Source organism: Tamandua tetradactyla, chromosome 13, assembly GCF_023851605.1.
Source record: "Tamandua tetradactyla isolate mTamTet1 chromosome 13, mTamTet1.pri, whole genome shotgun sequence".
Taxonomy (NCBI): Eukaryota; Metazoa; Chordata; class Mammalia; order Pilosa; family Myrmecophagidae; genus Tamandua; species Tamandua tetradactyla.
Genome location: NC_135339.1, coordinates 74,778,642 through 74,801,932, shown reverse-complemented (window position 1 = coordinate 74,801,932; position 23,291 = coordinate 74,778,642). Strand labels below are relative to the sequence as shown.

Sequence of the window (23,291 nt, the reverse complement as noted above, 5' to 3'; positions counted from 1 at the left end):
TGTCGTAGATTTGCCAAGGATTCTTTTGGAAAATTAGGAGTGAACAGGGACAACTCTGAGTCCTGTAACAGAATAATTAAATTCTTTAAAAAAATAACATTCTGGGAAAGACATGGATTCATTGTAGATTGGGCCATCCATGGGGATTGTGGTTATTTGTGGGGCGTGGAGGCCACAATCAGGCATAATTTACCACGGCTGTTGTTGGGATAACCAGCTCAGGGCTTCAGCTGAAGAACCTAAGTGGTTGCTCAGAGGAGGCCTTTGCAAAGCCATTCTAAGGCTCTTCCATTCAACAATAGGAAAACGGAGGCCAAGGGATTGAGTTGAAAATGTGCTGGTGCTTTGCCCAGGAGACCGGTAACACCAAGTCATGTATTTGAAGGGTGCCTTTTTCAAGGGCGATGTGAGCTCCTCCAGGTTTTGCTGAGACCTGCTTTCCTCAGGACTTCCTACTCTCCTCTGTGAAGGTTAAATGACTATCCAGGCAGCATTGAACTTGGTGGTTCGTTGGGAACCTTGGGGATGAGGCAGAGGACAAACACCACAGTGTCTAACACAGCAAGGCCTGGGGAGGCCGGTGGGAATTCCCGGCATGCCCAGATCTTGGGCCAGAATTGGTGAGCCCTGCTCTCTGAATGCCATAGGCAGGGAATGGAAATGAGAGGGTCACCAAGGACCATTGATTTTACATTCAAAACAAAATCCTTATGGTGAAGTCTTGTTTAGTGCTTTATAGCCTCAGAAATTGCCTTTCCCCCCCACAATGCTCTATGCCCAAGACCCAAAAGACAAACCTTCTGTGTAACACAGCCCTGTGGCTGTCTCCACCATCCCAGCTGAAGAAAAGCAAAAGCATGTATTTGACAGTGATCAATTCAGGACCTGAACTGTGGGCCAAGGTCCTGGTGCCTTTCTCAGTGGGCCTAAGAAATCCATCCCCGCTCAGCGATGCAAATGGCACACAGGCAAGGTGAGCCGGGGCGCCGGGAGGCTGGTTAGCACTAACTGCATGGTGGCACCCATCTCCTGGGTTTCTGGCTCTCCCGGTACAGAACCAGGTTGCTACCAGGAGGCCTGGCTAGTCTCCTCCAAACGTACGAGAGAGCCAGGCACAGACCTGGACTTGGGTTCTGCTTTCTATAAGCAAATTACCAATCACGGAGTATGTGGAAGTGAGGGATCGGAAGTTCTACCAATTAGGAAAGAAGAGCTTCAAAAGACGTGCTTGTGCAAGACTTGGGGAAAAGGATTTTAAAATGAAGCCAGTACAATCAAAGCTTCAGAAGAGAGAAAAATAAAATTATGACTTCCTCCTTGTGAGCTGCCGGAGCTCCTCTTCCGAAAGTTAGTGCTGAACACGTTCAGGGAGATGAGCTGGGGGCGGGACCACCAGCTCGCACCTCACGTGGCTAGACGGCTGCATGGACGGACGGACAACAGACAACAGGGATGAGGCCATCTTTCTGTTCATGGCCATATCGTTTCTGGGACAGGGCCCAGAACAAACCACTTAGTGCTAAGGCCCAGACCATGCCTCTGTGTGCCTGGCACCAGCCCTGCATCTGAGCTCCCCGAGGTTGCAGCAGATGTTAAAAACTAAAGTTGAAACCTTTAAACTGCAATGAAGGAGTTCAGAGGGTTCATAATCCCAGCACCCCACCCCAAGTCTCCAGCGATCCGGCTGAAAGCTTTCAAACAGTCCTCGGCACTAACGCAGCCCAGCGCGTGTAGAACACACTGATCTGTCCGTGATTACCCTCGGCTGCTGTAAAACAATCTCACTCCTCGAGTGAATGCGGGCTAAAGCAACAATGGTGTTATTGACTTGTTGCTCCGGCTCTATTTAGTTATTACCCTCGGGGCCACAATCAATAGACTTTGCACCAAGTCAGCCTAATAAATCCCAGGCTCTCGCTGGAGGTTTGCCAGGAATGGCAAGAAAAATCTATGGCAGGGAAACACTTAGAGTGCGGAGGGAGAGAAAGCTGCACTGACAGCTGTATAAATTAATTAACAAGGAACTGTTTATTCTTCTAAAAGATCAGATTGAACATTTATCATCATTGAAGAAGTCACAGACAGACTAGCACGAAATTACCTGGGGATATAAAAAAGGAACACCCCTTCCCACCCCACCCCCCACAAATTGGGTCACACACACAAGTCCTATGTGCTAGGGCAACTTATTTTTCCTTCTTTATTTCATTTGCAATTACTCAACGGAGAAATTTGCCTTCTTAGCCCTAGTTCTGGTCAGTCTAGTATTTCCAGTTTATTTGATAATTCTTTAAGCTTGTGGTTGAAAGAGCCAACAGGATAAAAATAAAACACTGATTACGAACAATGTGTGCCCAAGGGTTTGTTTCTTTCTTTTTTCTTGCTGGTAGGAATTTGAATCCTGCTTGTTATGCAGCAGTGGAGGAAAAATGCTACAGGTGATAGCAGCCCTATAAGGTCCATGGAAGTAAATGCCAGGTTATTTCAGATCACTGCAAAAAAATTTTCAGGTATTTTCCTTATTTAATAAGCAAATGATCTGTAGATTCAGTGAGAAGGGCCCTAGGTTTCCATTATTTAACTGAACTAAGCTTGGGCCGGCTTGGGGACAAGAGAATCTTCTTCATGGATTGAAAACAAACATAAGAGATCAATGGGGGCTCTCAGAGCTTATGTGCTACTATAGTGATACCTTCTAGAACTCTAGTACACAACTTTTCTTTGGTTTCAACTCTGCCAACGCCAGACTAGACCCTGGGGCTTGACGAAAAAAAGTCTTTCTATATACTAAACCATTTCAGTTCCTGAAATCTGAGGGTAGGGGTGCTAGAAACTGTCTTTAAACAGAATCACAAGACCCAGTCTCAATATCACTCAGCCGATTGACCAACGTTTGGTGAGAGTCTATTAGTTACAAGGTACTGAAACAGCCATTCACTGGCTGTGACACAGGCGTCATTGTTCCCAGGCGTGGAAAGCTTATTTCATTGCTGCAGTCTAGCCTGGGATATGTCAGCCCTGCTGCATGTTAACACAGACCTATGAACACAAAAGGGCACAGCAATCCTCTCAAACACATGCCCTTAAACTTGACAGGCTCCCAGAAAGGTGGGGGGTGGGGTGGGCTTCTACATGCACACATGTGAAACCCATTTTATTGTGGGACTGCTAATTGTGTTGTCCCAATAATTTATTGCCCCTTATAACTGGTTTCCAGGTAATAAGAGTTAATTGACTCAAGAGGTTTTCATCCATTGCAGTTATCTCCTAATATTGTACATTAGGCCTGTGAACTTTTTATTAGTCTGGTCAAACATGTCACCAAAAAAGCTGCACTCAAAAAAAAAAAAGAAGGTGAAACTTAAAAAACCACCACTTCAAGCTTATTTCTAAATATGTTCCCATAAAGTTGTTCATCCTTGTATGAATTTGCTATCCCCTGCTCGACCTGGCCTCTCTCCTGGAGACTGGACAGAACCACAGGACTCCAGAGTTCACCCACTTTGCTTCTGTTGAATTAGACGTGAGAAGACCAAGGTTCAGAGGTGGGCAGCAGTGGTCCTGGGGAGCCCCTGGATGGCCAGCAGCACAGCCAGGCCTGGGTCTTAGATTTCCTTCCTCCACTTCTCATGTTTTATGTGAGATGGAATATGCTTAAGAAGTAGTCCTCAACAAAAAAGGAGAAGCAGAGGGGCTTCTGCTCACTTTTGAGACTCCTCCTCAGCCTGTTCCCACTTTCTTCACCCCCACAGGATAGCTCCTGACCTGAACACCCAGCCTCTTTGTTGACACTTTCTCCACATCGAAATGTTTCGGTTACAGTTTCCATGGCTTTGGGGCCAAACGGCACGTGTATTAGGTGCCTTGCTCTGCTGCTCCCCACTGCCTGGCCTTTGGTCAAGTCACTCAGGGATTCTGAGCCTCAGTAGTCTTCCTTTGAAAAATGAGGGAGTTAGATAGGAGATCCCTAGGGGCTCTTCCTCTCAACTCTCACATTCTACAATTTATGCCAAAGACGCCTCCTGGGTTATGGTGCCTCATCATGGTTTGCACTGCAGTTCTCACTCCTCCTAGATGCCTTCACATCTACTAACTCACTGCTGTCCACCCCAGGTAAGATGCTGGATCCTGGCAATGGCATTGGCCTTAACCCAAAAGCAAGGCACAGTTGGAAAGAATTTCAGGCCCACGGGTAAATCTCAAATCACCCACCCTGACAATCCCTCTTGGTCCTCGGTTCCTTCATCTACACTGCTTTGGATAGGCAGTGATTCAGTCCTATGGCTGCAGGTCGCCTTTCCAATCAAACATCTCTCACCAGGCACCATAGGCACCACTTCCAACACTGAGATATAGTTAGGTCCGGTACCTTCTGATGCATCCTCAGTCCAGTCAAAGTATGCCCACACATGATCCCTTTTTAAGATATCCTGTGGCAAATGCTCCTGGGTGAAGGCATGGGCCAGCACAGGATAGTTTATGGGGATGGGGATGGAGGTGGGTGGGTGAGTGATGCCCATGGAATTTTCTTTTGTCTGGAATCCCAGAGTTCTGGCTTCTAAGATTTGAAATAATAGTCACACATTAAATCTTTAGCTTGATTAATACTGGAGGTGGGAAGAGAAGCATGATGGGAGTCAACACGTGTTTTTCATGGCAACTAGATACCAGGTGTGCTGTGCTTTCCTACACCTAGGATTGCTTCCTTTAATCCATTTGAGATAGAGGGAGATTGGTATCAGTATCTCACTTTAGAGAAGAGAAAACTACAGGTTTAGAGAGTTTGAACAAATTCCCTTAGGTCACAAGGAGAGAATTAGCTCTTAGTCTTTTGATGATCAAGCCAACTCTCTTTCTACTATATGCTTCTTCTGCTCCAAAGGCCAAGAGATGGTAGGAAGGTAAGAGATAATTATAAATTAGAGTGATGAAAGAAAGTCACTAGCCCATTGGTTATTATTTCAGCTACTTAACGCAAGCACTTCATGAGCTTTAGAGTTACACTTTATGGCAAGCAGACTAAGCTTCAACAGCTGGAGTGGCTCTTCCATTGCTAAAGAGGATGTTATCAGCCTTCCTCCGAATGGTCAATGGGCCTCCAAGGTTAACTGGACTGGGCTGAGCTATGCCTTAGTGGATGACCATACCAATCCACAGCTCTTTTTTTTTCTTTCAAAAAACAGGCCTGTACAACTGGCTATCCATGTGCAAAAGAATGAAGTTGGACCCTTACCTCACACCATATACAAAATTAACTCAAAATAGATCAAAGGCCAAAATATAAGACTCCAAACTATAAAACACTTAGAAGAAAACATAGTGGTAAATCTTCCTAATCTTGGGTTTAGCAGTGGATTCTTAGATAAAACACCAAAAACATGAGTAAGAACAACAAAAATAGATAAACTAGACTTTGTCAAAACCAAAAACTTTTGTGCTTCAAAGGGTACTGTCAAGAAAGTGAACAGAAAACCCAGAAAAATGGGAGAAAATATTTGCAAGTCATATATTCAGTAGAGGACTTGCATCAAAGAACTATCATAATGTAAAGACAAATAAGCCAATTAAAACGGACAAAGATTTTGAATAGATATTTCTCCAAAGAAGCTGGTACAAATGCCCAGTAAGTGCATGAAAACAGGCTCAACACCATCAGTCATCAGGGAAATGCAAATCAAAACCACAGTGAAATACTACTTTGTACTAAGTAGGATGGCAATAATAAAAAAGTCAGATAATAACAAGTGTTGGTGAGGTTGTGGAGAAATAGGACCTGCCTACACTGCTGGTAGGAGTGTAAAATAGTGCAGTCACTTTGGCAAACAGTCTGGCAGTTTCTCAAGAAGTTAAACAGAGTTACTGTTAAAGAGTGCTGACTCAGCACTTTCACCACTCGCTATATACCCAAGAGAAATGAAAGTGTTAGCAAAAACTTGTACACAAATGTTCATAACAGCATTATTCAAAATTGCCAATAGGTGGAAGTAACCAAATGTCTATCAACTGATGAATGGATAAACAAAGTACAGTGTAACCATATGATCAAGTATTATTTGGTTATTAAAAAAAAAAAAAGAAGTATTGGGTGGTGCAACAGTGGCTCAGTGGCAGAATTCTCACCTGCCATACTGGAGACCGAGGCTCATTTCCCAGAGCCTGCCTATGTCAAACAAAAGTATCAACCTGTCTGGATAGCTCATTTAAACAACCCAAACTTCTGGAGTCCAGAACAGGAACAAGACCTTGTAATTCTGTATAGCTTAATGTAATACCAGGACACATCTCAGACAATGGTGGGCTGATAATTAAAAAGTATTGGCAGAGTCTCTTGAGGGTCTGAAGGAAGAAAACATGGAACTATTAAATTTTCCCATCTGGGAAACCCTGGGTTCCCTCTCAAACATTGGGGACTCACAAGAAAATAGGCCAAGCCCTGGATTTTGAGGTTTGTCAGACAACTTATAAAACTTATTTCTGTGGTGGAGAAGCTAAGACTACCTATATAATGAGGCCAAAGAGTTGATTCCAGGAAACCTCTTGTTGCTCACATGTGGCCTCTCTCTTTTTAAGCCCAACTCTGCAAGGAAAATGATTACTCTCCCCATACATGCGACATGATATTCAGCGGTAAAAGTCTCCCTGACAATGTGGGACATGACTCCCAGGGATAAATCTGGCCCTAGTACCTTGGGATCGACAATGCCTTCCTGGCCAAAAGGGAGAAAAGGAGTGTAATAACATAGGCATCAGCAGCTAACAGAGATCAAATAAAGCCAACAGGCTATTCTGGAGGCTACTCTTCTGCAAGCTTCAGTTAGATAGTGCTAATTGCCATGGTCTGCTAACTGCCAACCAACATCACTCCTGTTTACTCTTAAGAACACCTAGGGCTTGAACTGAGACTAAAGTTTCATGCACCAAGTTTGTTTTTCTGAAACCTATAATTTCCAAAGGGTTCCTAGGCCAGATAAATCCTGAAACCCAGACGGCCAGCCTCTTCAAGACTATTAACCAAGTACATCCCTGTATTCTTTAGTGTAGATGCCCCTTCTCAACATGAAAAAAGTCAGAACGGGCATTGCCTAAAGATCCCTATAGATCGGAAGACAGATCAAAGGAGAAGGAGAGTTATGACAGAGAAAATAGGATTTAACAAATGAGTATGACTGCTGAATCACTACATTGATATTTCTTTTAGCCTCCAGAGTTCTGGAGCAGCTAGAAGGGAGAATCTGAAATAGTGAAACGGTAACACATAACAAACTCTGAAATATGATCTGTAACTACGTGTTGAAGTGTACTTTAAAAAGTATTGCATTTTCTTTCTTTTCTTTGTGTATATATATATTTTTCATAATAAAAATGTTAAAAAAAAGAATGAAGTTCTTAGATATATGCTACAACATGAATGAACCTTGAAAACATGATGCTAAGTAAAAGAAGCTGATCATAAAATACTACATATTGTATGATTCCATTTATAGGAAATGTCCAGAATAGGCAAATATATATACGAGGGTGCAGGAGATGATAGCTAAAGAGTATGGGGTTTCTTTTTGGAGTAAAAAAATATCTAAAATTGATTATGGTCCTGATTGTGCAATTCTATGAAAACATTAAAAATGATTGAATTGTATGCTGTGAAGGGTGAATCGTATGGAATGTGAATTATATCTCAGTTAAGCTGTTAACCAACTAACCAACCAAGCAAACAAAAACCAAGCTGTTCTAGCAAGCTGCTTCACCATGTATTGGACACATCTTTTCCCACACTCCTTTTCCCAGCTCAGATGGTCTGTGTGCTGGTTTGAAAGGATGTATGTACCCTTGAAAAACCATGTTTTAATCAAAATCTCATTTCGTAAAGGCAGAATAATCCCTATTCAATACTGTATGTAATTAGATCATCTCCCTGGAGATGTAACCCAATCAAGAGTGGTTGTTAAACTGGATTAGGGGAGGCGTGTCTCCACCCATTTGGGTGGGTCTTGATTGGTTTACTTGAGTCCTATAAAAAGAGGAAACATTTTGGAGAATGAGAGATTCAGAGAGAACAGAGAAGAACGACATAGCCACGAGAAGCAGAGAGCCCACAAGCCAGCAACCTTTGCAGATGAAGGAAAATGCCTCCTGGGGAGCTTCATGAAACAGGAAGCCAGGAGAGAAAGCTAGCAGATGATGCTTTGCTCGCCATGTGCCCTTCCAGCTGAGAGAGAAACTGTGACTGTGTTCACCATGTGCCTTCTCACTTGAGAGAAAAACCCTGAACTTCATTGGCCTTCTTGAACCAAGGTATCTTTCCCTGGATGCCTTTGATTGGACATTTCTATAGATTTGCAATTGAACAATTTTCTTGGCCTTAGAACTGTAAACAAGCAACTTACTAAATTCCCCTTTTAAAAAGCCATTCCGTTTCTGGTATATTGCATTCTGGCAGCTAGCAAACTAGAACAATCTGCCTCACTTGGCAGAGGTGTGCTCGTTTCATAAGTGCTTTCTCCATTCTTTCCTTAAATGATGGGAAGAAGGGGTGCCAGGACTGAGAGTTGCCAATTTTCATTACATACTACACACCAGGCTCTATGCTAAGTGCTATACAGAGGTAATCTCATTTCATTCTTACAACTGCTCTACAAGACAGGTGGCATTATTATCTCCATTGAAGACGAGGCATATAGGTAACTTGTTGGAGGTAGCACTGTGACTAAGGGGTAGAGTCTGGACTGGAACCCAAGTCCAGCTCATGAGAATCTGGGCACATGTGAAGTCAGTTATGTGCTGCACTGGAATGAAAGCCAGGGTATGGACTCAAGGAATCCTCTGTTTGTTCGTGGGTCCTGGAGAATCCTGAAGGCCTCTACATTCTAAACCACCCAAAGTGATTGCTGAGAAAGACAGAAACTTCTTTAGAGGGAAGTCTTATTTATCCTGATTATTTTTAAAGTAATTCATTTAAAAATGAGGCTTGGGGAGCAGGGAGTGGTGCATTTTTTTCTCCTGTAGCAGCTGTAGCTGACATTGTGAACCCCATCTTTAAACCTCTTTGTTTCTGAAAATTATTTTGTGGTTAGGAAGAAACACACTCGGCAAGTTTTAAGAAGGCATTTCTAAAAAACATGTGGTAGAAGTAGGGTGTTACGGGATTTAGCTATGGAAGTAATTTTCTTTGAAAATACATTTGGAATTAATTCCTCCAGTTTATGAAGCTGTATCTTGTAGCCTAATTTTTGTTTTCATGTCAAATCATTAAACTTGCTATACAAGTTTAGCACCTTTATGTAGTGTTCCTGTCTCTGCCTTTAATTTGTTGTGTGTTCTTTGGTCAGTCACTTATCCTCTCTGGGTGCCAGCACCCTGTAGAAGTTCAGTAACTGTCTGTGGTACAGAATTGTCATATGTGCAATATGCGTGGGTTGGATTAGATGAGGAGGTTGGCGACTGGGCACCCAAGACCAAATACCCCCCTGCATATTAGTTTGGCAAGTTTTGTTTTTAATAATGTATTGCCAATATTTACAAATGGGGAGATTTGTAAACTGGTATTCTGACATTCTAGAAAGTGCAGAAGATCTAATCCCAGCATGCCCATGTTTTCCACGGCAACAGTGGAACGGATTCCAAGAAGCCCTTTTCATAGGACACTTGCTCTTCAGTTTTCCTCATCATCTCCTGGCTCACTTTACTCACCTGTGGTACCTCCCTGCCTCCCATAGGCATCTGAATATGCCACCTCTGAATTGGACCCCTTCGTAGGTCCCTATCTACTCTAATAGGTTCTGTCCTAAGCGTTGGCGTATTCCAACAGGAGGGTAAAAGCAAGGTGAGGCACCTGGATTTTGCCGTATACCTTTCCAAATACTATGCATAGCAAGGGGATGCATGGATGCATGGATTGTGCTGTTACCAAGCAGCAAAGAAATCCTTGTCAATAACACCCAAACCTTCAAGCTTCATGCTACACCAACGCGGGATCTAAGGGAGACACGTGTTGGGCATGTGGGCCTCTTCACTGCTCCACCTGGCCCAGGACATCCAGCTCATAGATGAGGGTGGGACCAGGGGTACATGCAGTTACAATCTTGGAGACTGTTGCTGGTAAGTGGCTTGTTAAAGATTTCAGGGCAGGGAAATGCCATGGTCTCATTTAACATTCCAAACACACTTGGATTCCAAGTCAACTCATATTCTTCTGAGAACAGGAAACAAAGAGACCCTACAAATTAAATGACACAAGCTTCCCTGACACCATCAGAGCATGCATGGAATCCTTCCATGCACGGGAAGGGCTTCCTTTCTAGTTGTGATAACGTTATGATGAAGCTCCTCAGATAGCCACACCCCATGTTGTGGCCCAGGCAAGGCCTGTGTTCTGAAGTCAGCAGGGCTATGGTGGTGAGCTGGATTTCCATTTCACTTGTAGATATAACTAATTGCAAATTTCAGCTCTCTCTACTTCACACAAAAATTATTTGGAGTGTGTACGTTATTTCCTTTTTCTAACCCTTCACATTTTTCTTTTAAGAAATGAGTAATTGTCAGTCCTACAAAGTCAGAGTTACTTCTTAAAGTGTTTGTATTTTAACTTCTTATTCTGAAATAATTTCAAAGTCTTCAGGAAAGTTGCAAGAACAATAAAAGAGCTCTTCTTCCCTTTACCTAGATTTACTGATTACTATTATTTCACCCCACAAGCATTATCATTCTCTCTGTCTACATAAATGCATATATCATTGGGAACAAACATCATGACCCGTATGTTACCATAACACATTTGGCAAAGCCAGGAAATTTGACGATATAATATTAATATCCAGTCGACACACAGGGAAAAGGATGACAATGTCTGTATTTTAGAACTTCGCCTACTGTATGAGAACAAAGGAAGAGAGATTTATTTTATCTAAAGCCTAAAGTTTCTGTAGCACACAATCTAACTCAACTGTGTGGATAGTTCATTTAAACAACCCAAATACAGGAGCCCAGAATGGGAACAAGGGCTTGTAATTCAGTATAGCTTCATGTAATTCCAAGATACATCCCAGAGTATATTGGGGAGATATTTAAAAAGTATTGGCAAACTCCCTTCAGGGACTGGAGAAAAAATATGGAACTATTAAACTTTTCCCCCACCCGGGGGGCACTGGATAGTCTCTCAAACACTCAGAACTCTCAAGTCAATAGGGCAAGCCCTTGATCTTGAGGATTGTTCTTATGAAACTTATTTCTGTAGCAGAGAAGCTAAGCATACCTGTTGTGGCCTCTCTGTCTTTAAGCCCAAATCTGCAACTAAAATCCTTACCACCCCCACCACGCTGGGACATGATGTCCACGGGTGTGAGCCTCCCTGGCAACGTGGGACAAGACTCCCAGGGACGAGTTTGGCCCTTGCACTGTGGGAGAGACAGTGTCTTCCTGACCAAAACAGGAAAAGAAATTGTAACAAAATAAGGTTATCAGTGGATAAGAAGAGTTCAGATAGAGTCAAGAGGCTATTTTGGAGGCTACTCTTATATAAGCTTCAGCTAGATATTGCTAATTGCCAAAGTTAGCCAAACCCCAATCAAAGCTACTCCTGTGAACCCTAAAAAACACCCAGGGCTCTATCTGAGAGCCTATAAAAGTTATATACACTAACTTTTTAGGCCAGATAAATCCGAAAACCCAGAGGTGCCAATCTCTCTAAGAACATCAACTGATTCCATTTCCCTACCCCATATTGTTGACACCTCTTTTCAACAAGAAAAAAGCTGGAATGAGCATAGCACAAATACCCCTAAGATTGGCAGAAGGATCAAAGGAGAAGGGGGAGTTATAACAGAGAAGTTAGGATTTCAGCAAATGAGTAGGACTGCTGAATCACTATATTGATATTTCTTCTTAATTTCTAGTGTCTTGGAGCAGCTAGAAGGAAAACCCTGAAATTGTGGAACTGTAACCCACAGAAATTCTGAAATCGGTTTTATGACTAATTGTTAAAATGTGTTTTAAATTTTATTGCTTTTTTTGTATATATGTTATATTTCACAATAAAAAATGTTTAAAAAAATCTATTGACAGCCCATATTCAAATTCTGCCAATTGTCCTAACAATGTGCTTTATATTTTTCCCCTGTATCCAACCCTTTTCCAGGATTCAATCTAGGATCACACACTACATTTAGTTGTTTAATGCTCACATCTATTTCATCTCCTTTAATCTGAAATCCTAATGTAGTTTCTGAAGATGCTTTCTCTTTGGCATCGGAGAACCAGAAAAGGTAGGGGGTGGAAACATATACAAAACCAAACAAAATCAATCAACAAAACTCCCAAATGTAATGGTAAACTGGCGAATGGTTAGTGTGGGGACACCAGGACACCAACTATTTCCTTGGGCTTTAGCATTTGCACCAGGAATTACATCATATGCTTAAAGTTGAGAAAGCCGACTTGAGAAATTAAGAGTCTCCTATTTTGTCTTTACACTTTCTTCCAGAGACAACTTCCATGTTCTGCTCAATTCAACCTAGTCTCTCCAGGAAGGGCTTTGTCAAGCAGTAATTACATTTCCAGGGTGGAGGAGCTGCTTTCCCCCCAGCCTTGTGTCTCACAGAGCATCTAAATCATTCCATTATACCACAACAATGGCTCCTCACACTCGTCAAGCAATTTGCTTTAATTATGTAAATCACTTCATTCTCTTTTCAGATATCTGCATGGAGTGGCAAGCCACTGTAGGTCAAAATAGGATATGGAATATGTGGGGTAGAGAAAGAAAGGGTCTGTGAGGGAGGCCAGCCTTTGTCACCTGTCACGTGGAGTTGGGGTGGGAAAGGAGATGGCACAGAAGTCCCAGGAAGGGCCTCGGGATGCAAGGGGGCAGTAATGTGGGCCACTCCTCCATGGCACACATGTCCTCACGGCACAGGGCACAAAGCATGGCCATGTATTTTATCTGAGCTTCTGGAGATCAGGACCCCAACACTGCCATATCCTGATTTTCCCAGACACCCTGAAGCTGCCCCATCCACCTACTCCTTTGCTAGATTCAGCAAAAAGAAAACCAAAAGTCACCCAAAGAGTGCAATTCACCCTCCCCCAGATGCCTGGTAGCAAGACTGGCCCCCGGAAGGGGCTGGGGGCCCAGAACATTCTGAGCTTCACAGACCCTCAGTGTGCCTTGTGTGGAGTCTGTGTTTAAAGTAAGTTGGTTACATGCCCCATTGATCTTCAAATACTTTTTGAAATTATTTTTTAATTGTAGCTAAGAAAATGAGGAGAATGCAGAGAAATAGGAAGGGAGGGAGGAAGGAGGGAAGGAAAAGAGGGCAGCAGCCAGGCCACTTTAGTTGAATACCCTCAGTGCCCCTCCTCCCACGGTTCCATCATGTTTCATACTTTCGTTATCGATCGAAGCCTCCCTGTTTTCAGGACTAAGACAAATATGTGTTTGCACAACACACTGCAATGATTTCTCTACCTGTGTTTTTGATCTGATAGCTTTTCATTTTTTTTAAGAAAAAAATATGGGCAGGCACCCGGAACGGAAGTCCGGTCTCTGGAATGGCAGTCGAGAACTCTGCCTGCTGAGCCACCATGGCCCGCCCTGATAGCTTTTACTTTATACTCAGCACTTTACAGGCACTTATTTCTTTTTCCGGACTAAGTCTGCAATTAGGTTTGCTGACCCCAGGTGAAGTAGGAATTAGAAATTAGGGTTGGCTCCCAGGTGACGTGGGAGGCAGGATAGTCCCATGGTTTGAGGGAGGTCAGATTGCCTGGGCTCAGAATCTAGATTCCTTGCTGTATGACTTGGGGCAAGTTATTAAAATCTTTTACCCTCTGTAAAAGGAGATGATAAATGTACTTACCCCAAAGGTTATGAGAATTAAAATACAAAAAGAGTGACTCAAAGGTCAGGTTTAAGACATATATCTTGACAAACTGAAAATAAACCTGCATTCCTATTCATTTCCCTTTTAAAGAATAAAAATTCATATGGCTAAGAAACTAGCAGCTTTTAACCTCTAATTGAAGGATATGTACTGAGTATGGAACAAGATTTAAAGAAAACATTGCTACACCTTTCTCACTAAACTACAACTGCTTTGGATCCTCGTCCTGCTTTTTCTGTTTTTCTCTTTTTGGCTTCAAAGAAAGAAAATCTCTGGCTTCCATCTCATCCATTTTATCTGCCACAAAAACAACCTCACAGTTTCTTAAATAACCGATGAATACGTATACCATCTTAAGTTTCCTTTTCCCTCAGCTACCAAAGGACATGGTTTAGGAAGAAGCACAGAGGATGCACTTTCCAGCACTTGCTAAGAGCCCCCCTTCCTCTCTTCCTTACGGCAGGAATCAAATGAGAGGTTTTAGGCTGATTTACTTCAGGATCCTCTGGCCACTTTTTATTAATCAGAAACACATATTTTTCTCTCCCTTTTGAAGGGCACTAATACTTTCTTCTTCCCAGTGGGAATCTATGGCCTGATTTTCCTGTTGACCATTAATTTGGATACAATGGAGTTATCTTCAGGTGTGGTTGCCTGGAGCAACCAGCAAATAAGAATCAGATGCTAACTGCTCGCAGGAAAAGCCTCTCTTCCAACTATTGAATGTAGGGTTATAATTGAATCTAAATTTATAAATAAGCTTTTAGTGAAGTTTAGCAAGGTTTATTAAGAGAAATTTAAGATTATTCTGTAATAATGATGTTTATCTTTGAGAGTACTTGCCTCTTACCTACTAAGCTTTTCATTATTTATGTATCAGTATAACTGATAGTCAATTTTTAACTTCAACTTTTGTTTCTTTCTACAAAGCAACCTTCCTCATTGCCTAAGGTTTCCTGTTATGCTTAACAGCCCTACACATCCTATTATGTTGACCTGGTCTGGCCCTGGCTACTGGTCCAGCCTCACCTCCTACCACTCTCTTCCTTCTGCCTCCTCTCCATACATGGTGGCTTACCTTCTCCATCCCTTGTCCTCTCCGCAAGCCCTCTCAACACAGGGCTCTTGCACAAGCACTGTTCTCTAACAGGGGCATCACTTCCTCAGGAAACCTGCTTTGGCCTCCCCGTCCAGGTGAAATCTCTACACCAGGAGGCTCTCTCGACCAGTAGCATCAGCATCACCTAGGGGCTTGTCAGAAAAGCAAATTCTCAGGCTACTACTAACCTACTAACTCACAGAATCTGGAGGTGGGATCTGCCACCTGTGCATTCTGCGCTCTGCAGTCAGGGCTTGCTGATGCCTGATAAAGTGGGGGAACCCCTGGCCTATGACACGGTCCTACTGCCCCACCAAGTGCTCCCTGGTGGCCTGCATCACAATTGCACTATTATCTTTGGGTGACTATTTGATTACTGCCTATTTTCCCCACCATCCGTAAGCTCCCTGGGGGCAGGAACTGAGCTTTTTTTCCTGCTCATCATTATTTCTTTAGCTCCAAACAGTGCTTAGCACATAACAGAGGCTCAATAAATTAAAAATAAAGGAAGATAAAATGAAAAGGGACAACTAAATATTGTTATAGAAGGAATGGGTTATAAGATATGAACAGGTAACTTACAAAAGAAATAGAAGTGTCAAATATTTCAGCACGCTCAAACTCAACCAGTAAATAAACAGTTAAACAATTAGATGTCCCTTTTTTGTTTTTGTTTTTTCACTTATCAGGTGGCTCGATTAAAGGGCACTATAGTACCCAGCAAAGTATGGGGCTAATCACTATAGTGGAAGCATGGGTGTGTGCAGCTTTTTTGGAGTGCAGTTTGACATAACTTTCAAGACTTAAAATGACCCCAGTAGTCATTATCTCTAAATATATATTAGTACATTCGCATACAGCATCTGTTTGTACAAGGTTGTACATTGTAACACTGTTATAGATACAATTTTGAAATAATATAAATTTGCATCACTAGATATTAGTGTAAGTGTACTGTGGTGCATCCATAATATGGAGCACCATGCAGTCAATCAAAATGAAGAGTTGGTATGTATTAATTGATGTGGCACAATGATCACAATATTTAGAAAATGAAAAACAGTTCATTTTAAATTGACATCTATACATGCACATATCCAGAGGAAAAAAAGTCTAGGCATACATTGAGTAAAGTCTTGTTAATAAGATGATTACATGTGATCTTTTTTCTTCCTATTTTTCTATAATTTTCTAATTTCTTTTCAGTGCATCACTTGATAGAATATAAAAAATTAAAATGTAACATTATATTTAAAAAATTATGTTCATCTTAAGCAAAATATAAGTAGGAAGGTAAATCACTTTTATAACCAAATATAATTCTCAAAATATGACTCTTGCATTATTCGCTGATTTGGATTAACCATGCCTCAAGTCCTCTCCATTCCCATAGACAATCAAGAATTGCCTGCAGCTGGCTGCAACGACCCACACATCAAGTATTACAGGCACTGATTAGGATTAAGTAGCTGGTGCCTGATAACATGCATGCAAACCGCATTCAAGAATTTCTGGCAGAGAAGAGGAAAAATTCCTCACCTTCACTAAGAATTTCGCAGGGTTCCACATCCTCGGAGAGTGAGCAACCATCACAGAGGCTGCAGGTTGGGTGTCTTGTCCATGGGGAGCCTCTAAGTAACTCCCAGGGAGGCTGGGGACACTGCCATCGGCAGACAAAATTACAACCAAATAAAATCTTTCCTTCTACTTCTCTTTTTCTCTCCCTGAAACCCTACAGATTCTTGGCCCACTGTTTTCCAGAAAAGGCAAAGCTGTGCAAAAAAAATCAGTGGGATAAACCCACTGAGAAGAGGCAAGTGTTGTACATGCCAATACACTGGCCACTCAGTTCATCACGTTTTTGGTGTGTCATCTGGCAGCAGGGGTAAAAGAGGGAGGCTGGAGGTTAGAGTCAGAGACTCAGTGACCTTGCAGCATATTTTAACAAAACAAATGCCTGATAGCCATCTTGAGATGAGGTCTAAGGATAAGAGGTTCTTAACAAAGAGGATTTATAAAATAATGCACAAAACTCCTCAACATAGGACTAAAAGGTCTCATAACTCAGTAGAGTATTTGTCCCACATGCACCAGGCCATGACATTTACTTCACAAAGTCACAAAGAAAAAGAAGCAAGAGCTCAATATGACCTTATCACCTGAGCATGGGTGGGGCGGATAAAGTTATGCTTAAGATGAGTGACTCATAAAGGACAGTGGTCCGTTTTTAAACTAGCAAGAGGCCACCTGTTCAGTCGTCCACTCTCTCCTAACCAAATTGGCACTGCGAATGGGTTTCTGGGCTTGGTGGCAAGTGGCAGAGGCCATCTGTGTAGAATTCACCGCGCCCAAAGGAAGGCTGAGAATATGCAAAACCTTTAAATTTTTTTTAATTTTGTTTTAAACTATCCTTGCCCCAGATCTTCTGGCTGTGATGAGCCAGATCAATGCGAGTCAAATGTTTTGATTGATTACATGTGCTGGAGACATGGTCCCAGAGCCCAAAGGGGACCACTGTCCAGGCTCCCCTGCCCTTGAGTCAATTCTGGGGAGCCACTGGAAGTAAAAGTAAATCATGTTTTCAAGTGAAAATATTCATTTTCAGGCAATGGTTGACAGCCTCATATTCAACAACTCTATTCCAAGTAGCTATTAATGAGAAATTAGTATATTGAGAACCAATGATTGCATATCTCTTGCATAATTACAATGATCTATGTTTTTTTTTTGCATGGGCAGGCACTGGAAAACCTATGATCCTTTTTGAAATGTCAAATTAGTTTAGTAAAATGAGTCCTGTTGATGTTATAATGTCCTAATTCAAATCTCCTACCCAAATATCCTTGCAGAACCTAACCACGGTTAAAGATGGAATTGGGAAATTAAAAAAAAATCACCCAGGTCCTAAAACACAGCCAAATTCCTTTCAAATTCACTTTAAGCAGTCTTAACAGTGGCTCCTATTCCAATTTGTTACCACTTCCCTTTGTCTCCCTGTTTCTGGACTGCTATCTGCTTTCCATTTCAGGGGGGAGAAAAAAAACCAAACAACAACAAAAAAACATTTCTCAACTAGTTATGTACAATTTCACTTTTTTTTTGGCCCTCGCCTTTTATACCTTGCAGCTGTAAAGTTGCATCTGGAACTCTGGCTGCAGTACGAGCCATTCTCGCATACTCAGTGAGCAAAACTCCAGAGAATGCGCCTGCAGCCCTTAAGGGCGTATGAAATAAGACCCACGGCATCGAGAACCCGAGCTTTGGCCACCCCACAGCTGCAAACACATTACTTCCCCATCACTGAAACTTTCCAATCCATTTTATTTACAAGAGACTTTAAATACAATCTAGTAAATAAAACCATAATGTACCCAGTGCACGAACTGTCAAAGAACAGCCATTAAACTTCTTGGGGGAGGAAGGCAGGGAAGGCATGATACTGTCCAGGGCTGCAGTGAATCAGTTCATTGTAAAAGAGTTTATTGAAATCTCTGAGTGGATAGCCAGAAAATAAAGTAAGATCGTTTCTTACAGCATGGACTAAAGCGCTACGTGTGTACAGATACAGCCCATAGATAGACAGGTATATACATTAAATCAATTTAGTTCATAATGATAGAGAGAGAGAGACAGAGAGAGAGAGAGAGAAAGTGGGGGAGTGGGAGGGAGAGAACACAGCGCTGGCAATAAATATCACAACAGAATCAACACTTTTGAAACTCGATTGTATAGAATCGAATGTATTTTTCTAGCTTATAGGATTAAAACTGGATTTCAACCTAGAGGTAACACATTGCATTGACATTAAGAATAACATCAGGCTGTGTAAATATTTTTTTTAAAGAAAATGTGCCATTATTCGTGAGAGTAAGACATAACCGTTATGTTTCAAGGAAAGAAAGCCTTCATTTGTTCCCTATACAATCATAACTCAATCAACCAAACAAGGCCCCCCTCGCCCCCAGTCCGAGTCACCATCATAAGGGGAGTTCTGTGTAAGTCCTTGTTTGTACAAAAGCCTGATGAGATGGTCTGGAGGGGTGAGCCTAAAGCTGTTAGGCCTAAATTAAAACAAACCTCGCCTATATCTGTGTTTTTAAGACAACTCCATTCAAAAGGGCTGCACTGATTGTATCAGGAAAGGAGGCCCACATATTCTAAGGGTGATCACTTCAGCAAACATGAGCATGGTATGGTGATTTTCCAGTTTTTCACCTTAGCCAAGAGCAAAGACCTTGCAATTGCTTTGTTAAAAAGCAGCAGAGTGTTGCAGTTCTTTTAGAATTTGTCAAGTAGGGCTTCTGGCCTTAGCTGGAAAACCCTAAAAATAAAGAAAGAAAAAAAGAAAAACAGCAGAATGCGGGAGACCCAGGTTCGAGTCCTGGTCCATGCAACCCCCCAAAAAGCAAAAAAGCAGCATATTCCTTAAGACACCTGGTTGGACATGGTATGCAGAAGTCTAACTAAGCGGTCCCCTCCATCTTTTTTTGACGTTAAAGAGACAAAGAAAGCTTTAAACGCGCACGTCTAAAATGGACTCAGTTCTCACTAGACTACAGCAGGCCTGACAAGGAAGGGCACCGAGGCCTATCTGTGCAATCTTAAATCCAGCGTGAACTTAGTCTTGCGGATCTACAAATGTTTGGATTGTTTTCCAACTTTTTGTTTTTTTTAAAAAACGAAATGTCATCTCTGCCCCACCCCAATATACCCGCACTGTTAAAACATGCCCCAAACATGAGGCCGAGGGATGGAGCTCAATACCACGCTTTAAAATTTCAGAATGGTACAGGCTGGCTTGAAATTGTACAAACATCGATTTCCTCCTCCCTGGACTCTGTTTCTTCATGTGGACCTATCCTGAGTTTCCCTTGTTTATATCTTTGTTATTCATCTTCTTTAATTCTGGCTCTTTTCAACCCAGGCTTAGATGGCTCAGCCCTTGTGCTGCTCTCCATAGCGGGAGCTGCCAGTCACTCCTGGGGGCATTTTTGTTTGTTTGACAACAGCATCCACTCCAGTCCCCCAGGGCTCTGAGAATACTTGGGGGTTAGATCCTGGCAGTGCTCCCCAAGCCTTCTGATACAGGCAGACTTGGAGCACCGGAACAGGGAGGAAACTGGGCCATTAGTGGCGCTGGGGGGGTGGGGGTGGGGTGCTAGGTGGGTCCTGGGGAAGGTGGGAGCATCTGTGGGAGTGGAAAAGCATGCAGTTCCTTTGACTCTGCCTCTTGAGCCAATAAAACAAAATTCCTTCATATTTTGTGTAGGTGTTATGATTGACTGGGAGGATTCCCTGAATTCAAATGGCTCTCTGCGAGCCCGAGAGGGAGAAAAGAAGCCTTTTTGAAAAGTGTTCTGCAGTTGAACTGTGTCCGTTTTCTGTTTCCAACAAAAATACTTTCGAAAACAGTGTCAGTCGACATTGGTTCAGCAGTGCATGTGAATTAACTTCATCCACCAGGGGAAACCAGAAATGGATTTTATTAAGTTTATTAGCAGCTAAAAACACGATACTTCAACAGTGGGAGGAAAGTTATCCACCCATACAATTTGAGTGGAATGAACATTTGGCTTTAACTACAGCTAATATATGAAACCCAAAACCAAGGTTTCCATTGAAAGACCTTTGGGGTCCATTTCTCCACAACCTCGATCAAACCAGGAATGAAAGTTCCAGCTGGCTCCTTCCAGTTTCGGAGAGTACTGGTATACCTCCAGTCACACCTCTTCAAATCAGCATTTCCTCTGGCTTATCTTTCCCTCCCACCTGAGCTTAGCCTGGCTCCCAACCAAGGATGCATCTCTATCGATCGGCGCCATGGCTGCCTTCTTTTCCAGGTGCTAGGGCTTGGGAAGCAGAATAGGAACCAGCTGAAGGTGTGGGAGGAGCCAGAGTGGGAGAGTTGCTGGGTGTGAATGGTGAGCTCAGCTCCAAGCAGATGAAACAGATGAGAAGGAAGGGTGCCAATTGCTGCTCACGTTTGAGAGGGAAATGGTACATATGAACAATAATAATAACTACCAAAATATTCATTGAAAACTGGTTACAGGTTGGGCTAAGCACCTCAAGTCATCTCATTTAGTTCTCACAGCCATTTTTGGAGGAATATTCTTGTATCATCCATTTAAGTACAAGGGAGACAATCTCAGTGAGTCAAGTGACTCGCCCAAGTCCACACAGCGGTGAGTGGCAGGGCCAGTGTCAGAGTCCACACCTCTGTGCCCATGAGCCACTGTGCTTAACCACCGTGCCCCCAGCATCACGGATGCAGCCAGTCCTTCCTCCTGCACCATTAAGTCTTGGACCTTTTGCACTGGAAGCACCTTAGGGTGCTTTTTAAAAGTGGAGAGTCCTGGTCCTTTCCCCCTGGTTCTGATTTACCAGATCTGCGATGGAGCCCAGGGGTCTTGTTAGCTCATACCTCAGGTGATTCTGATGCAGAGAAATATTTGAGGATCACTGAACTAGAGCTTGAGACGTGGAGATGTGGTATAGAAGTGGGTGATGAAGGTCTCCAGGTCTGAGCTGGTAAAGCAAAAGAAGTGCTCCTTACAGAAGTTCAGAACAATGCGCAGGCTGCATGCTTTGAGACAATCCACAGAAAAACGGACCTCTAGAAAACTGGATCACCCCCATTCAATTCCCACCTTCTCTGTGAAGCCTTCTGGTTCACTCTAACCCACAGTCAACTCCCTGTTCTCCAGATTCATTTACCTTCCAGCGTGGGGCCCACAGTTATATTCTGTGTATAGCTTTCCTTTGTTTTCACACGTAGTTATTGCATACCTGCTATTGGCAAATAACTATTGGGAAATGAAATAAGGGACAGTTCTTACTTGTGTACCAAGATACTCAGGATGATACTATTTATAATTATGAAAAACGGTAAACAAACAAAATGTCCGGAACAGAGGAAAAGCTCAATTTTAAACAATGGTTGAAAGTGCATTTAATGATATGGAAAATGGTCACAAGATGTCAAGTGGAAAAAAATAGAAAATCATTCCTTTATATGATTTTGCTATAAAGAAAAGACTGGAAGAAATCTAAATGTTAGAGTGGGTATATTTGGGTGGACAGACCACAAGCGATTTTAATTTTCTTTTTATATTTTTCTGCGTTATTAATTTTCAATAATAAACACATCATTTGCATACAAAAATGTCATTAACAATAGCAGCAAAGAAAGAGGAAAAAAAAGACAAAAGTATTTCCTCAAGGGGCTTAAAATCTAACATGGACAGCGAGCACCTTTGGTCTGGGGCAGTTACTGCCACCTGGTGCTCCCGCTGCACCTGGCCTGAGCTGCTCCCTGCATCGTCACGCGGCAGTCCCTCACCAGGGACAGCGCATTTGGCTGACAGTCTCCTGCTAGATGGGGGGGGGCACGTGCTATGTCCTCCTTGGCTACCCCTGCACCCACAGCACCTGGCAGAGCAAGTGGCTGTGGCTCAATAAATATTTGTGGCATGCACGAATGAACGACTAGGTCTCACTTCCCCAACCAAGCTACTCCCTAGAAAGCGGACTCACATCATATATATTTCTGAATTTTCCTTAACACCAGAATCGGGCATGGAGTAGGCGCGTAATAAAGACTTGTTTGTCGGACAGGGATCATATCAAAGGAGGGATGCCAGCTGGAAGAAGCCAGCCTTCTGGATGGCTTTCCCAACGTGCAGGCGCCACTCCAGGGTTCCTCGGAGTCAGGTCGCCTAACTGTGACTATTGCATGGAACTGAACAGCTCATTTTGTTTGTTGAGGGAAGCAACAAGGTAGCCCTGGATCTTTATCTGCAAAAGCGGCTATGCCCTAACACACTGCTCCACCCCATCCCTTCTGGAAAAAGATTGATAAGCATAATGGTGATGTTTTAATGAGCTTAATTGCACATTCCTTATGTTCCTGCAGAGTTGCCAACCAGCTACTTCAACATCCCGAAGTTCACTTGTAACAACTTTTCCCCCCCTCTCTATGCCGGGGAGCATAATTATTCTTGCGGTAATCTGTAGGTCAGGTCTCTCTCTCCTCCCCTCCCTCCTGCTTTTTTTTTCTTGCTGTTTTTTCCCTTTCTGGGAATTACTCTAAATGGGTATCTTTGAAAGGAGGGTGGCAGGCTGCTTTTGGTACGGTACTTACCAAGAAAGCTTTCATCAAAGAAGCCCTTGTGAGCATGCTCTGGATCTGAGCCAATCAGATCATCTCGCTGTCTGTCTCTGAAGAAAATCTGCCCCTGGTATGCAAGCCAAGCTGACTCTGCAGACAGGCCGACTGCCCTCCTAGGCCAACCTGTCTCAGCATACTGAAAAACATG

General features: G+C 42.7%; 1 protein-coding gene and 1 non-coding gene across 6 annotated transcripts in view; one reads left to right on the top strand and one right to left on the bottom strand.

The window, feature by feature from the left end:
• The window catches only part of VTI1A (vesicle transport through interaction with t-SNAREs 1A), a 380,272-nt gene that overhangs the window by 35,190 nt on the left and 321,791 nt on the right, over positions 1 to 23,291 (bottom strand). The window contains exons 9-10 of one of the 5 annotated variants that reach the window (XR_013161751.1): positions 15,199 to 23,291; positions 14,953 to 15,118 (exon numbers count right to left, since the gene is read on the bottom strand). The exons of 3 other annotated variants lie outside the window; for them this stretch is intronic. The gene's annotated coding sequence lies outside the window, so the exon portion shown is untranslated. Of the gene's footprint in view, positions 1 to 14,952 lie in introns of all 5 variants that reach the window. One more of the 5 variants, XR_013161750.1, reaches the window with a different exon arrangement.
• Positions 19,236 to 19,297, top strand: LOC143654682 (U7 small nuclear RNA). The gene has a single exon (XR_013161878.1). It is a non-coding gene; the product is annotated as a U7 small nuclear RNA (small nuclear RNA).